Below are 15,424 nucleotides of genomic sequence, written 5' to 3'. Positions count from 1 at the left end.
GTTGCCATGAGACCAAGGACTCCTGTTTTTGCTGCAGGTTCGAGGATTGCCTTGGGGGTCTTCTGGGCATTTAATCAAAGGGGCCAGGAACTCTCCGGAGATAATTAAAGCCATGCTGTAAACCATCTCTGCCACTGAAGCATTGAAGTCCTCCTTCAGCACGGTACAAATTCCCAACAAGATCCAAGGCAGTTCGTGGAAGCGCTCCACCAAGCCGTTGGCCTGCGAGTGATACACCATGGTATGGTGGAGCTGCGTTCCCAGAAAGTTAACCAGCGCCACCCAGAGCCTGGAGGTGAATTGTGCCCACCTATCTGAGGTGTGGTGCTCCAGGACCCCAATCAGATCACTCATGTGTCGATGAGTGCCCTGCATCATCGGAGCACTGGCCTCAGGTTGGCCAGTGTGCCCGCCAGAGTTTCCCATCTTCCCGCAGTGTGGAGGTCACCTGGGACAACAGCCAGTGTCATCCCCAGGTCCGCACAGTTATCCGCCATTTGGCGGGCCAGTCCGAGTCTCCGTGCACAGGCCGCTACAATACTCCAAAACTTGCAAATAACCATTTGACTCCGTATTTTTATATTTTTATATGATCAGTTCTTGTCAAATAATTTTCATATCCTTAAATTTCAGTGCACTCCAATTCAGAGTGCAGATGGATGCACTGATGTGTTTTTGATTCATCATTTGCTAAAAGTAACCTCAGAACACACTTGGAACAGAATGATTAGAAGACTATTCTTTATCATGTGAAATTAGTTCAAAACTGAATGTTCCCTTGGTCTCCTGGACACTTTATGCACTCCAATTAAGTCTTTCAGTTTAATGAAATTGTTGTTCTCTGGTCTGTTGTCAAAATATAGTAATTTTATCAGCAATAATGCTCTCAGCATGCTCAACATCAGATTTCTTTCAATGGCAAACTAAGATTGGCAATCATAGTATAAACACTTTATCGCCTCTAATTCAGTACAGAAACATAGTACAACAACAGTCATTCTTGAGCACCATTTAACTACACTGGAAGAATTGGAGTAAAATCAATTATAGTCCACAACAACAAATATAAAAGCAGTTTATGTCCATTCTTTTTTATAAAAAAAATCACTTTACCCAAAAAGGTGATCAATGTTAATAATACTCTGCAAGTTAGCACAGAGCCAAGAAAAGTACTTATTTCAAAGAGCAATGGACACTACGATATTAAATTGCACGCACTTTTGAAAGGAGAAGGCATCAATTGCTTTCCTCAATTATCTTCAAATTTGAATAACAACTCATGCTTATTTCAGTGCCATTATGTATAATGTAAATTAATTCAATGTTATCTGTTAAGACAGGTAATAAGGCCAGGCTAAAATCTAATAGATTAGCTGGTTTTCAATGATATAACATTTCAGTTAGTTACAGGTGTCCTTTGTGTAAATCACATTGCTGCAAGTCTCCATTACAAAAGGACAATTAGCAAAATGCACCAGTTTTATCTCCCTACCAATCATGTTCAGGTCTATTGATACCTTTTTTCTGTAGGGTCATATTGGGTTGAATTGAGACAAAGACAACACTGTTTTATTCTTCAATCATTTCTCCTGTAGATTGATCATGTCTCACTATTAATGGTGATTGAAAATAAAATAATCTTTGCCAACCAAATGTTGTCCAAGTGTCAGCAATGAAACCGAAAAGTACATCACAGGAACCCCTTCAGCCCACCATGTCTGTGCGAACCATGATGCCAAATTAAACATCACATCTGCCTGGACATGGTCTGTATCTTTCAATCTGTGCCTCTTCATTGGTTTGTCTAAATTCCTCTTCAATGCCACTACTGTATCTGCTTCTACCATCTCCCCTTTGACATCCTCAGGCACCAAGCATTCTCTATTAAAGAAAAATTCTGCCCCTCTCACCTTTTCACCCTGGGAAGAAGACTCTGATCATCCATCTTATCTAGCTCTCTTTGCATAGATTAATATACACTTATTAGGTCACCCCCTCATTCTCTAATACTTTAGAGAAATCAAGCCAAGTTTGTCAAGCTCTCCATGTGACTAATATAAGCCAATGCAAGCCAATACTGGTGAACCTCTTCTGTATAGTTCCACAGCCTGCTCATCTTTCATTCAGTGGGAACTGGAACTGCTCACCATACACCTAATGTAGCTAGCTTCATTTTAATACAACTGCATTATATTGACAATGCACTTTATTGTGGAAATATGTATGTGTGCTGAAGGAGAAACATTGTTGTAACATTGGAACTTCATTACTGTCTCTCCAGTCTTTTTAGATTAGATATTGTTGCACTGGTAATTGGCCAGGAGATAAGTATTTATTTAGAGGGCTGCAGGTGGCGGGCTGTTGGCGACTCAAGGTGAGGAACCCACGGAGGCTGTGGACTATGGTCAAGGAATTCACACCAGGTTGCAGACTGCTGGAAACTGGCTTGAAACTGACTGAAGGGTAACCAGGTATCAAAACCGGGATGCAAGAGGATGTGGAAGGCACTGAAGGGTTCCTAATCATATTGAAGGTTCCAATCTGGAGCTTGGTTTGCCGATGGTTTAAACTGGACTCTGTGTGGTTGTAGGAGTGCTGTAGGCAAATCCATAGACATTTGGTGACTCTGATGGGGAGAGAAAGGGTGGGGGGGGGGGGGGGTGAGTGTAAAACACTCTTTTGCTTCTCTATCTCTGACTGTAAGAGGCGCTTCAGGCAACCTTTGCCGATGGCGAATCTGTGCCTTACAGAAGACAAAAGGCAATTATGTGTATATGACACTGTTTTTATTACATGATAGAGTGAATAATTCCAGAATCAATCAAAGCTGAAGTGTGCACTGTATAAAATTATTCTTCATACATTTTCTTCAGGTAAAATTACACATTTTAAATCAGAACTTCGCATATTTTTGCTTATTTAAAGTTGTTTCTTCTGCTCTGGAATTAGACTGTTTTCAGAATAACTAAACCTAGTGTGCAATTAACCTTTTTCTTTGGGCTGTACATAGACTGCAGCTTCAACTCACTAGCTGAAGAACTGTTAATAGAGAATCTGTTTTTTTTTCCCTTAAATCATCCAGATGAGAAGACAAACGAGAAAGGTCATTGTCGATTATTCAATCAAATATCTTATGTGAATCCACAACATTGTTAAATAGAACCATTTGTTTGGAAGTTGCTCAATTTCCTTTCATACCTTACAGATGCAGTATTTACACAATCTCATTTTGCGTTGTAAAATGATCATTTTGGCATCTCACAGTCTTCTTTCCCATCCAAAAATGTGAAAAGTGAAGACCTGGGAAAAGAAACAAATATAAATAACTAAGGAGCTAGATCTGGAGGCAGTCTCTCAAGGAAACAGCCAATGAACTATAAAGATTCAAGATTCCTTTATTGTCTTGTTATAGTAGAGAACATGCAACATCACACAAAATCACCTTTTGCCTGCAGTAAGGAGAACAAAGTGTTGGCCAGCACCCCTTAAAGAGAAAGAGAAGCAAAAGAGTCCCTTCAGTCACTGAGTGTCTGTCGATTCACCACCAGCACTCCCATTGCCTCTGCAGCTGCAGACTCCTGTTCAATCTGAGCTCCAGATCCAAACCGACAAGTTCAGGAAGCCTTCAGCACCCAAAGCTCTTCAGGAGTCCTTTCACCCTCAGCACCCTCTCAAATCCTAGCTCCTATACATGGTTCCCATGAGCCAGTCTCCAACAGCTATAGCTTGCAAGAGTCCCCCGACCGCAAGTCTCCCTCAGCCTATGTAGGTCCCTCAGCTGCTCTGCTTCTTCTCAATAGGGGCTGTTCTCTGGTGCACTGTGTCCATTCACTGGTCCCTGAAGTTTGCAACTCTTCATGGCCACTGCAGAGCACAGGCGATGCCAATTTTGGCACAAACACTTGGTTGCAGGATTTTAGTTCAAAAACACCGTCAGCTCCTCTAACAGGCTGTTTCAAGCAAATGGCATGAGGACTGAGCAGTTGAACTCTTCGGACCTGTGCCTCCGCTCTCCTCTTGCCTGGGTCCACAACAGCGTATAGTAGCATTGCCTTTTTTTGTATTTAGTGACAAGGTATTTGATAAGTTACAACTTGGAAGGAACATTTATTTTTCCACCATCCATAACTGATGGAAATTTTAACCATTGCTGGGTAAAGAAACACTTCTCTCAAAGCCCTGTCATTAGAACCATCCAGTCCCCCTCCACCACCACCCTACTCTGGCTGGCAGATCTTGCCCTCACCCTCAATTTCTCCTTTGACTCATTGCACTATCTCGTTAAAGGGGGTCACCATGGGTACCCAAAAGGACCCCAGTTACACTTGGCTTTTTGTTGGCTATATGGAACAATCCATGCTACAAGCTTACACAGGCAAGGCCCTTTAACTCTTCTTCCATTGCTATATCAATGTCGACTTTGGTGCTGCCTCATGTACCCAAGATAAGCTTCTTGACTTCATCCACTTTGCTAACTCCACCCATACCTCAAATTCAGTTGGTCCATATCTCTAGCAACACTCACCCTTTCCTTGATCTCTCTGTCTCCATCTCAGGAGACAAACTCTTGACAGACATCTTCTATAAACCCAACTCCCACAGCTTTCTTGACTACACCTCTTCCCACCCTGTCCCCTGTTAGGATTCCATTCTGTTCTCTGAATTCCTCCGTCTCCATTTCATTTGCACTCAGGATGAGGAATTCAATGCCAAATCATCAGAGATGTCCTCCTTTTTCAAGCAACGTGGCTTTCCCTCTACCACCATTCACTTGATGCTCACCCGAATATCCTCCATTATCTGCACATCTGTCCTGGTTCCCTCCACCCCCATGCACAACAAGAACAGGATTATTCTTGTTCTTACCTACCACCCCACCAGCCTCCACATCCAATGCATCCTCCTCCACCATTTCTGCCACCTACTACGTGATCCCACCACTAGACACATATTCCCCTTTCCTCCCCTTTCCACCTTCTGCAGGGACCACTCCCTCCATGACTCCCTTGTCAACTCATCCCTCCCCACCAATTGTCCCCTCAGAACATAGCCATGTGACCGGAGGAGATGCTCCATTTGCGTCCACACCACCTCCCTCAGCATCATTCAAGGCCCCAAACTGTCCTTCCAAGTGAAGCAACATTTCACTTGTGAATCCACAGGGGTCATCTACTGCATATGGTGCTCCCGTCATGGTCTCCTCTACGTTAGTGAGGCTGGACGCAGACTGGGAGATCGCTTTGTTGAGCGCCTTGGCTCTGTCCACCGCAATAGTGTGGTTCTTCCAGTGCCACCCATTTCAATTCTCCATCCCATTCCTTTGCTGACATGTCTGACCATGATCTCATGTGTTGCCAGACTAAGACTACCTATATATTGGAGGAACATGTCATCTTCCGTCTAGGCACCCTCCAAACAGATGGCATTAATAACAACTTCTCTGGATTTCATTAAACCCCACCCCCGCTTCCCCTATTATGTCTCCATTCCCTGTCTCCTTTTGCACAGAAATGATAAATTCTACTTTGTCCCTTATCACCTTTTGTTGGTCAGGATTTCTCCCCCATTGTTTGAATTCTGAAATTTCCTGATAGATTCTTCTTCTGCCTTTTCTGAAATTTCCTTGAAGAAGGGCTCAGGCCCAAAACGTCAGAAATATATCTTTACGGGCAGAGTGGTCGAGCAGGGACAGTAATGTCTATAATGCCTGCTGGTCTAGGGTTGCGCAGAGTAGCGTCGGAGGACGCACCTGCGCAGTTGGTGACTCTTCCGGGCATGTGCAGTGCGTCGCGAGTTCGATAATTATGAGAGAAGGTTGTGGGGAAACCCAAAAGACGGCGGGCTGACGAGGTCAGCACGCTGTCGACGGGTATCCAGACCCGCAGCCGCACTGGAAGAAGAACCATTGTGTCAGAGGAGGAAGAGAGCCCAGCGCTATTGGAATCAACACAGGAAGAATATATGGGGACTGGGACCAGAGAAGGTCAGCCTCATGGGGAAATGATGGAACCCGGACTGGATTCTGTGTTTACAATATTGGAAGGGATTGCTCATCAAATGGAAAACATGTCAATGCAGATGTCTACTCAGATATATCAAGGACTTATGGAAGTGAAAACTAAAATGAACAATATGTGTGAAGAGATGACCTCTATGAAGAAAAATATGACTGTAGTTAAAAGTGATGTTAGTAGATGTATATAACAATGGACACTGTACAGGATAATTTTTTTTAAAATGAAGCTTTTTGAATGTCAGAACCAAGTGGATCGTAATAGAGAAAAAATTGAAAAAGTGGAGGATTCTTTCGTGGATTGGGGGATTCAGAAGAAGGAATTACTGAAGAAGATTGACTCATTAGGGATTCAAGGTCGAAGAAATAATGTTAAAATAGTAGGTCTTCCAGAAAATATGAGGACCCGGAACAATCATTGGGACTGGAATCATTGGGTTGAATATATTTGATTAAGTACTTTGTGAAGGTCTGACACGGGGTGGGGGGGGGGGGGGGGGGGGGTGGATGACACGGAGACCTTATAGTCATTTGCCACTAGTGAGTTTTACCACACCCAGATTTTTAGGGAGTAACTACTTTCTAATAGTTTGTTTGGGGGTAGTATTTTTTTTTTTACTTTTTGAAATTTTTATATAGGGGAGGGTTTTGACTAATAAGGGAATTAGAAAGGGGAGCAATATTTTATTGTAGTGTGAAGTTTATTATTAATGAAATGTCTCATTTGAACTTTGCAACTTTTAATGTTCGGGGATTGAATAATCCAATTAAGCGTAAACGAGTATTGGCTTACATAAAGAAAATGAAAGTTGATATTGCTTTTTTGCAAGAGACACATTTGACTGAAAAAGAACATTTGAAATTGAAGAGAGAGTGGGTTGGTCATGTGTTTTCTTCTTTTAATTCTAAAGCAAGAGGTGCAGCGATTTTAATTTCTAAGAAATTACCGTTTGAATTGGAATCATTTGAAGGAAATGTAGGGAGGGTTCTGATGGTGAATTGTAAAATTTTTGCTGAATCAAGGAGCTTGTTAAAATATTTACGCACCTAATGTAGGCGATGAATGGTTCATGTCGGAGACTTTTTTACTGTTAAATCAGGCCAATGAAAATATTTTGATTGGGGGAGATTTTAACTGTGTTTTAGATCTTTTATTGGATCTCCGAAAAGTATAAGGAAATCAAAGATGGCAATACAAATAGGAGCTCTGATGAAAGATTTGAATTTAGTTGATATTTGGAGGAGAGTAAATCCTACAGCGAAAGACTTTTTATTCATCTAGACATGATTCATTTTCTAGAATAGATTTTTTTGGTATCGGCACATTTGCAAGGTAGAGTACTACAGGCTGAATATAAAAGTCAGGTTATATCGGATCACTCTATGTTGTTTTTCTCCTGTGCAAGTCCAGAAGTGGTGCAATTGTCTTATAGATGGAGGTTTAATACAATGCTATTGAGGAAACCAGAGTTTATTACTTTTGTTAAGGAACAGATTGCTTTATTCTTGGCTGAGAATATTAATTCAGTAAGTCGTAATTTTGTATTGTGGGACACTTTGAAAGCATATATGCGTGGGCAAATTATTAGTTACACTATGAAGGTTAAAAAACAATATGTGGCTGAAAGTTTAACATTGGAGAAACAAATTACTGAGTTAGAAAAGGAATTTCAGAAAGATGTTACAGAAGATAAAAAAAAGCTGCTTTAACGAAGTTGAAGTTACATTATAAAACATTACAAACCTACCCGTATGAGCGTTTAATTCACCGATCTAAGCAACGTTAGTATGAACTGGGTGAGAGAGCTCATGAGGTATTAGTCTGGCAATTAAAAACAGAACAGACATCGCAAATTATTAATGATGTTAAAAAGAATTCAATCGTTACCTATAAACCTCAGGAAATTAATGATCAGTTTTATTAATTTTAATCAAAAAATGTATACTTCTGAGGGAAAGCAGGACATTGGTGCTATTGAATCTTACTTATCTAAATTAAAATTACCTGTTTTAGGGGAGGAGGAGGTTAAGGAATTGGAAGCTCCATTTACAGATTTTGAGATTAAAGAAGCTAGACAGGAGATGCTGAATGGAAAGTCGCCAGGGGATGACGGATTTTCAGCTAAATTTTATAAAGTATTTTATGAAGATTTATCTTCTGTATTTGGAGATGTATTGCAGCAAATAACTGAGGATTAGTTGTTACTAGAATCTTGTTAGAGTGCTATAATTACTCTGGTTCCAAAGAAAGATAGGGATCTGTTGAAAGTATCTTCGTATAGGCCTATTTCTTTATTAAATGTAGATTATAAAATTATAGTGAAAGTATAAGCGAATAGACTTACCTCAGTTGATACATATAGACCAAACAGGTTTTATTATGAATAGAAATGCATCTGACAACATCCTTAGATTGATAACATTGGTCAATGCATCTAGACAGCAACCCAACCACCCGATATGGTGGTTGCACTGGATGCGGAAAAAGCTTTAGATAGGGTTGAATGGAATTTTTTTATTTAATGTGTTAGAGAAGTTTAATTTTGGCCCTTACTTTATAGGTTGGGTTAAAAATCCAATTGCTAGGGTGGTGACAAATGGTTAAACTTCTTTACCATTTAAATTAATGCGATCGACCCGGGAAGGTTGTCCATTATCACCAGCCTTGTTTGCATTGGCTATTGAACCGTTAGGTCAGACAATACAACAGAATGATAAGATTAAAGGGATGAGAATTGTGGATGATGAATATAAGATTAATTTATTTGCGGATGATGTTTTGGTGTATTTGAAAGAACCGGAGCAGTCTTTGAAATATTTGGGGAGTTATCTGGATATAAGGTAAACTGGGATAAGAGTGAAATATTGCCAGTTGGGGAAGGAGATTATTCAGAATATAAAAATATTATAAAATTAAAATGGTCAGATAGAATTAAATATCTAGGAGTAATAGTAAATGCAGATTATCAATCTTTATATAAATTATGTTCCTTTATTAAAAAGGATTAAAATGAATTGGATTAAATGGAAAGATCTTCTGTTAATGTTAATTGGTTGAGTAAATTGTATTAAAATGAATATTTTTCCTCGAATGCACTATCTATTTCAGTCGATACCTTGTTTACTTTCAAAGGGTTTTTTTCAGGATTTGAATAGAGCGGTGCGGGAAATTTTATGGAAGGGAAAATTAGCATGAATAGCTGTGCACAAACTTACATGGAAATATGTATTAGGTGGACTTCAGTTACCTCATTTTCAAAATTATTATGAAGCAACTCAGTTGAAATTTGTTAGTAGATTGATGGATATGGACCAACTCCCAAGTTGGGCGAAGGAGGAAATGGCTTGTATTTCTGAAGTTGAGGTACACCAGTTTATGTTTAAGTGGAATATGAACTTATTTTATGGGAATGTAATAAGTTGGTATTAAAACATTTGTTAAAGATGTGGGTTAAAAGTATGGTTTTAGGATCGAAGGGTAAATTATCAATTCAAACCCCGTTATATCATAATCAGCTTATTCCTTTTTCAATGTTGAATTATCATTTAAAGAATTCTAAGGGTAGGATTGTTTTGAAGACAGTCAGTTTTTTTCTTTTAATCAATTGATGGAGAAATCTGATATATCTGTAAATTCTTTATTTGTGTATTATCAACTCAGAGCTTTGATTAAAGATAATTATGGTAAAGAGATGAATTTACCTATGTTGACGAAATTTGAATCTTTGATTTCCTCTATACCAAAGAAAGGTTATATTTCGGATATGTATCAATTGTTACAAGAAAGTATGGATAAACCAGAATGGGAGAAATCTAGGACTAAATAGGAAAATGATTTAACTTACATTATCCCTCAAGAGAATTAGGAAGTGATGTGTTATGAAAGTGTAACTAAACTGACGAATACAAGATATGGAATGATTAATTGCAATTTTTTTTTTACATCAGTTATATTTGACTCCAGAGAAACTGAAAAAAAAATGGGTTTATTAATTTGGACTCTTGTTTTAGATATGGATTATGTACTGGAACTTTTTTTTACATGCTGTTTGGTCTTGTGTTACAACCATTTTGGGAAGGAATTAGGTTGGTCTTAGAAAAATTATTCAAAATTAAATTACCATAAGACCCATTGATTTTTTTGTTGGGCTATATGGTCTCTTTGAAGGGATTGGGGTTGGATAAATTTCAGATTGCATTTGTACGTTTAGTGTTGTCTGTAGCACGAAAATGTGTAGCTAGTATTTGGAAAGATAATGTGGAGATTAATATAGAACATTGGCATAATGAATTGAGAGCTTGTATTACTATGGAAAAAATTACATGCAACTTGCACAATTATTTTTTTTGTTAAAATGTGGTCTTTTTTGGAATATAGGAATTTGGAAATACTTTGAAATATTGTATATATTCTGTTCTGTTTTTAGTTTTGGGTCCCCTTAAGGGAGCTGGCTGAAGAGGGGGGAGGGGTTTTTATTTTATATATATATATATATATATATAAATTGATTTCTTTCTGTTTTTTGATTGTATGCTGTTCAAAAAATCTTTTAAATAAAGTTTTTTTTAAAAATGAAATATATGCCGAGTTCCTCCAGCATTTTAATGTTTTTACTACAATCACAGAATCTGCAGCCTATCGTGTTTCAAACCTTTGTGGGTTCATGGCAAAATTATGAGAGCTATAATTTTTGATCCACTTAAAAACCCATGGCAAAGCTTAAAAGTCCATGTGGCCATTTGAACCTGCAATACATTTCCACCAATTATATATTTCCTTCAGTCATCATATTTATGACAAAACACAAGGCATGTCATCTGCTTTATCAGTTTCCCCATTAAAAAAAATTCAATCTGAGGAATTCCAGAATTAAAGATAAAAATTACAATAATAGAAACAAACTAATTTACCGAACCATGCCAGCATGTTTGATTCCCTGAAGTTACCTCATATCCATTCTCATCCCTTCTCGAATTATTTAACTCAAAACTCTTAAGGTAGCAAGTTCATTATTTTCACTCTGAGAAAAGAATAGAGTTCTACAGCATAGAAACATGCCTTTTGGTCCCATTTGTCCATGCTCATCCTATTTGCAAGCATTCAGCCCCCATCCCTCTTTCCTGTCTATTTTTATCGGAATTCTCTATTTTAATTCTTGATCATCTTATTTATGATCTACAGCCTTGCTCTTCTCCACTGCTAAAACATAAAGGTTAAGAAATTTAATCACATAATTCTTGATGCTGTGCTCTTTTTTATAAGCAGCCTAAGGAAACCTCTGCTAAGGTGCCCAAGTAAAATAAGGTCTGAATTCTCAACGAGCCCACAGCATCCCCATCACATTGCAAAATCCTGACCACAGCTCCATCAACCCTTGTCAATCACAAGCACCAATCTTCACCCCAATGAGGAACAACATGATCCTCCCTCCAATTTTTCCCATCCTCTAAACATCACCCATGGCCCCTGAGCTTCAATGTGCCCCGCACTCTTGAACATCTGAACAGCAAAGATGCATACACCAGGATGCACTTTTTCAACTACAGTTCAACATTCAACACTATCATTCCCTCAAAATTGTTCAGTAACCTCCAAGATCTAGGACTCAATACCCCACTGTGTAATTTGATCATGGTTTTTCTCACCTCTAGACCACAATCAGTGACGATTAGTAAGAACATCTCTTCCACAATCTCCATCATTAGTGGGGCACCACAGGGGTGTGTTCGTAGCCCCTTGCTTTAATCACTATACACCTGTGACTATGTGGCTCAGTATTGTAATGAGAGTGCTACCACCAGGAGAAGACTGAGACAGAGTGTGTAGCATCTTGCAAATGTTGTTGCATTATTAGTTGATTCAAGATGGATGCCTTCCCATGAGGTTTGCATGTATGTGTTCTGATGGTTGCTTAGTTAATAAATCTAGTTGTTTAAAAAGAACCCAAGTTTCTTCATTGTAATAAAAGAAACATCACATGGTACAAGGAGTGGAAGAAACAGCCAAATTCTGCTGTGCACAGGAGTGAGAGGAAAAGAAACCCCCACAGTGTGTATAGTGAGCAACAGTCAATATCATCAGAGAAAATATGAAGGATTTAAAAGCTCCTAACGCTATAAATTGGACTGGAAATATCGACCACACGTTAGGCTGCTTAAGCAAAGGTTTATGCTTTACCTGCAAGCGATTGGAATCGATAGCCAACTGGATACATGGAAGATTTCAATGCTACTTTCTGTGGCCGGACCTCAAGCTTTTGCCGAGGCAGAAGACCAGGCCAGAGCAAATTCGACAAAGTTATCCAGATGTTTGATGAACACTGTTCACCAAAGAAAAATGAAACCTTCAAGAGGTACATGTTTTGCTCGCGCATGCAGCTGCAAGGAATGAGTTTTTATACTTTAAAAAAAGACTTAAAATTAAAAGCAAGAACACACAATTTTGAACTGCTGCAAGATCCAATGATCCGTGATCATAGAGAGACAGGTGACTGCGAGAAACCAAGCTTATTTTAGCTGGAGCTGTGAAGATATGCCACGCCTGTGAACTAGCTCCGCCACATGCAAAAAGTTCAGTGATAGTTCAGTGAAAATGAAGGCATAGTCGTAGCCACAGTGTCTGGACACACACACATACACACACAAACAAAAAATGAGATAGAAATGGAGAGACATTCTATTATAAACGATGCATCACTAAGCATGAGCCAAAGCAATGCCCATCTTATGGAAAAGTTTGTAATAAGTGCAATGGGCAGAATCAATATGTAAAGTTTTTCCAAAGGGAAACTAAACAGAAATAAAAGTGTATACACTTTAGAAGACACTGTACACGCTATAAAATAAAAATTGCTCTCAGTGATTATACTTTTCGTGGGCATGGTGGTGCAGGAAGTGAACAGTGTGGAGCAGGATAAATGGACTGTGTTATTGCATACAAATGGAACAAAGATTCCTTTCAAGTTAGTCACAGGTGCAAAGGTCAATTTGATCTGTGAGCACAACAGGGCAATGAAGATAAACCCATACATCCACAGATCCTGTACTGCTCAATGCATACAAAAGACAGAGCATCGGGCATGAAAGGTACATGTAAACTTAAGGTGAAAGATAAAGAGCACTACCTCAGTTTGACAGTGGTCCCAAATGGATATTATTCACTGCTTGGTGACAAAGCATGTGAAAACTTAAACCTTGTCAAGAGGGTGTATCACATTAACAGTAACAATGCATAGAACAGTGTAGAAGAAATACTGGATCGATTTCCCAACATCTTCAAGGAGTTTGGAGTTCTACCAATTACTTAAGATACAGTTAAAAGAGGACACATAGCCAGTAGTGGTGGGTTCCAGCACCACAAAAAGAAAAGTTCAAGCAGGAACACGACCAAATGACAGCACGAGAGGTCATAAAGAAAGTGGAGGAGCCCACAGAATGGTGAATTCAATGGTGTCAAAAATAAGAACGGTGACCTATGCATGTGCATGGACGTAAAAGACTTGAATGCCAATATAAAAAGTGGGAACATTATCAGATTTCAACCAGGGATGAAATTACAAATGAGATGTCCAGTGCAATGGTTTTTTACTAAATTGGATGCATCCCAGGGTTTCTGGCAAATAAAATTGTATGATGATAACTCAAAATACTGGACATTTAATACACCGTTTGGCCAATACTCCTGTCTGAGGATGCCTTTTGGAGTTTCCTCAGCTCCGGAAGTGTTCCACAGGACAATGACACTCAACATAGAAAGCATGAATGGGGTATATGACAATGACAAGATCCTATAGGGACCCACACAAAAACAACAACAATAGGGCTTGTCAAAGTGCTACATTACATCACAAGTATGGATTAAAATTAAACAGAAAAAAAAAGTCAATTTGATATAAAGGAAATCACCTTTTTGGGAGATAAACTGTCAGAGGCAGGTGTAGAACCAGACAAGAGCAAAAGGCATATTGAGAGTGCTGGGAATGATCAATTTCATTGGTAAATTCACACTAAACCGGTTTTCCAAAACAATGTACCTAAGCAGGTTGTTCCAAAACAATGTACCAAAGCAGGTTGTTACAGAACAAATGTGAATTCAAATGGCTCAGTATTGAGGACATGTCCACGAGGAAGAATGGGAATGAATGAAGACCATTCTAACTACAGAACCAATACTTCTGATGTTGATGCATCCAGAAAGACAAAAATATCAATGGATGCTTCAAAAGATGGAATAGGTGCTCTACTACTTCAGGCTGTGGGAGAAGATTGGAGGCCAGTTGCACATGCATCAAGGACCATGACAGATCGAGAAAGAGTGTCTAGGTCTGGTCTATGACTCGAGAAATTCCACAGTTATGTGTATGGTCTTCCAACATTCTTGGAAGAAACAGACCACAAGCCAACAAAAGCAATAATCACAAAAAATCTCAGGGAAATATCACCAAGAATGCAAGACTGATGATTAAACTATAACATTATGATTTTGAATTGGTGTACACACCAGGGAAACTTATTATGTTAGCTGGTAAGAAACCTGCATAGGAGAAGGCCACTCTGATATAAAACCTACAACCCAAGGACCTCGCTGCACGTCCCAGCTTGCTTGGCCACGGCACACGAACCATGGGTGTAAAGGGTGGGGTCAGTACTGCGCACACTACACTCCACCTAAAAGCTCCTTTGTGCAGGCCCGAGGACATGTCCACGTCCTCCCCCTCAAAAGATGCTCACAAACTCAAGCTAGCATGCTGGAACATCAGAATCATGCAAGACAAGGCTGACAGCCACCGACCTGAACGTCGGTCTGCCCTCATCACACATGAACTCCTCAGACTTGACATCGACATAGCCGCTCTTAGTGAAGTCCGCCTTGCAGATGTAGGCAGCCTCCAAGAACGCGGTGCGGGCTACACACTACTGGTCTGGCAAGCCTATGGATGAACGACACCTATCTGGTGTAGGCTTCATGGTCAAGAACTCCACTGCCTCCAAACTCGAAAACCTCCCGGACTGGATCATGTCCATGTGACTCCCCCTTCAAAACAAGTGTCGCATCACCCTCATCAGTGTCTATGCTCCAACCCTCCAGGCGGAACCAGCAGAAAAGGACAAGTTCTACACTGATCTGTGCAACCTCATTCACGCACCCCTACAGCCTACAAGGTTGTCATCCTTGGCGACTTCAACACTCACGTCGGCAAAGACTCAGAAACCTGGCCAGGAATCCTGGGCAAGCATGGTGTCGGCAAGTAAAACGACAACAGGGGCCTCCTGTTGGAGCTCTGCGCAGAACAGCGGCTTGTCATTACAAACACCCTTTTTCAGCAGAGGGACAGCCTGAAGACTACCTTGATGCATCCCCGATCCAAACACTAGCACCTCCTGGACTACGTCCTGGTGCGAGAAAGAGAC

The 15,424-nt window shown here is 39.8% G+C and overlaps 1 protein-coding gene across 17 annotated transcripts in view; it reads right to left on the bottom strand.

Moving 5' to 3' along the window:
- LOC138761158 (protein-tyrosine sulfotransferase 2-like) overlaps nt 1-15,424 on the bottom strand; it is an 80,729-nt gene that overhangs the window by 38,874 nt on the left and 26,431 nt on the right. For 13 of the 17 annotated variants that reach the window (XR_011356146.1, XM_069932865.1, XM_069932859.1 and 10 more), the window contains one exon: nt 3,199-3,300. The gene's annotated coding sequence lies outside the window, so the exon portion shown is untranslated. Of the gene's footprint in view, nt 1-3,198; nt 3,301-7,761; nt 7,836-15,424 lie in introns of all 17 variants that reach the window. The other 4 variants (XM_069932861.1, XM_069932864.1, XM_069932854.1 and 1 more) reach the window with 1 other exon arrangement.

This window comes from Narcine bancroftii, chromosome 4 (genome assembly GCF_036971445.1).
Source record: "Narcine bancroftii isolate sNarBan1 chromosome 4, sNarBan1.hap1, whole genome shotgun sequence".
NCBI lineage: Eukaryota > Metazoa > Chordata > Chondrichthyes > Torpediniformes > Narcinidae > Narcine > Narcine bancroftii.
This window is presented reverse-complemented; position numbering and strand designations above follow the sequence as displayed.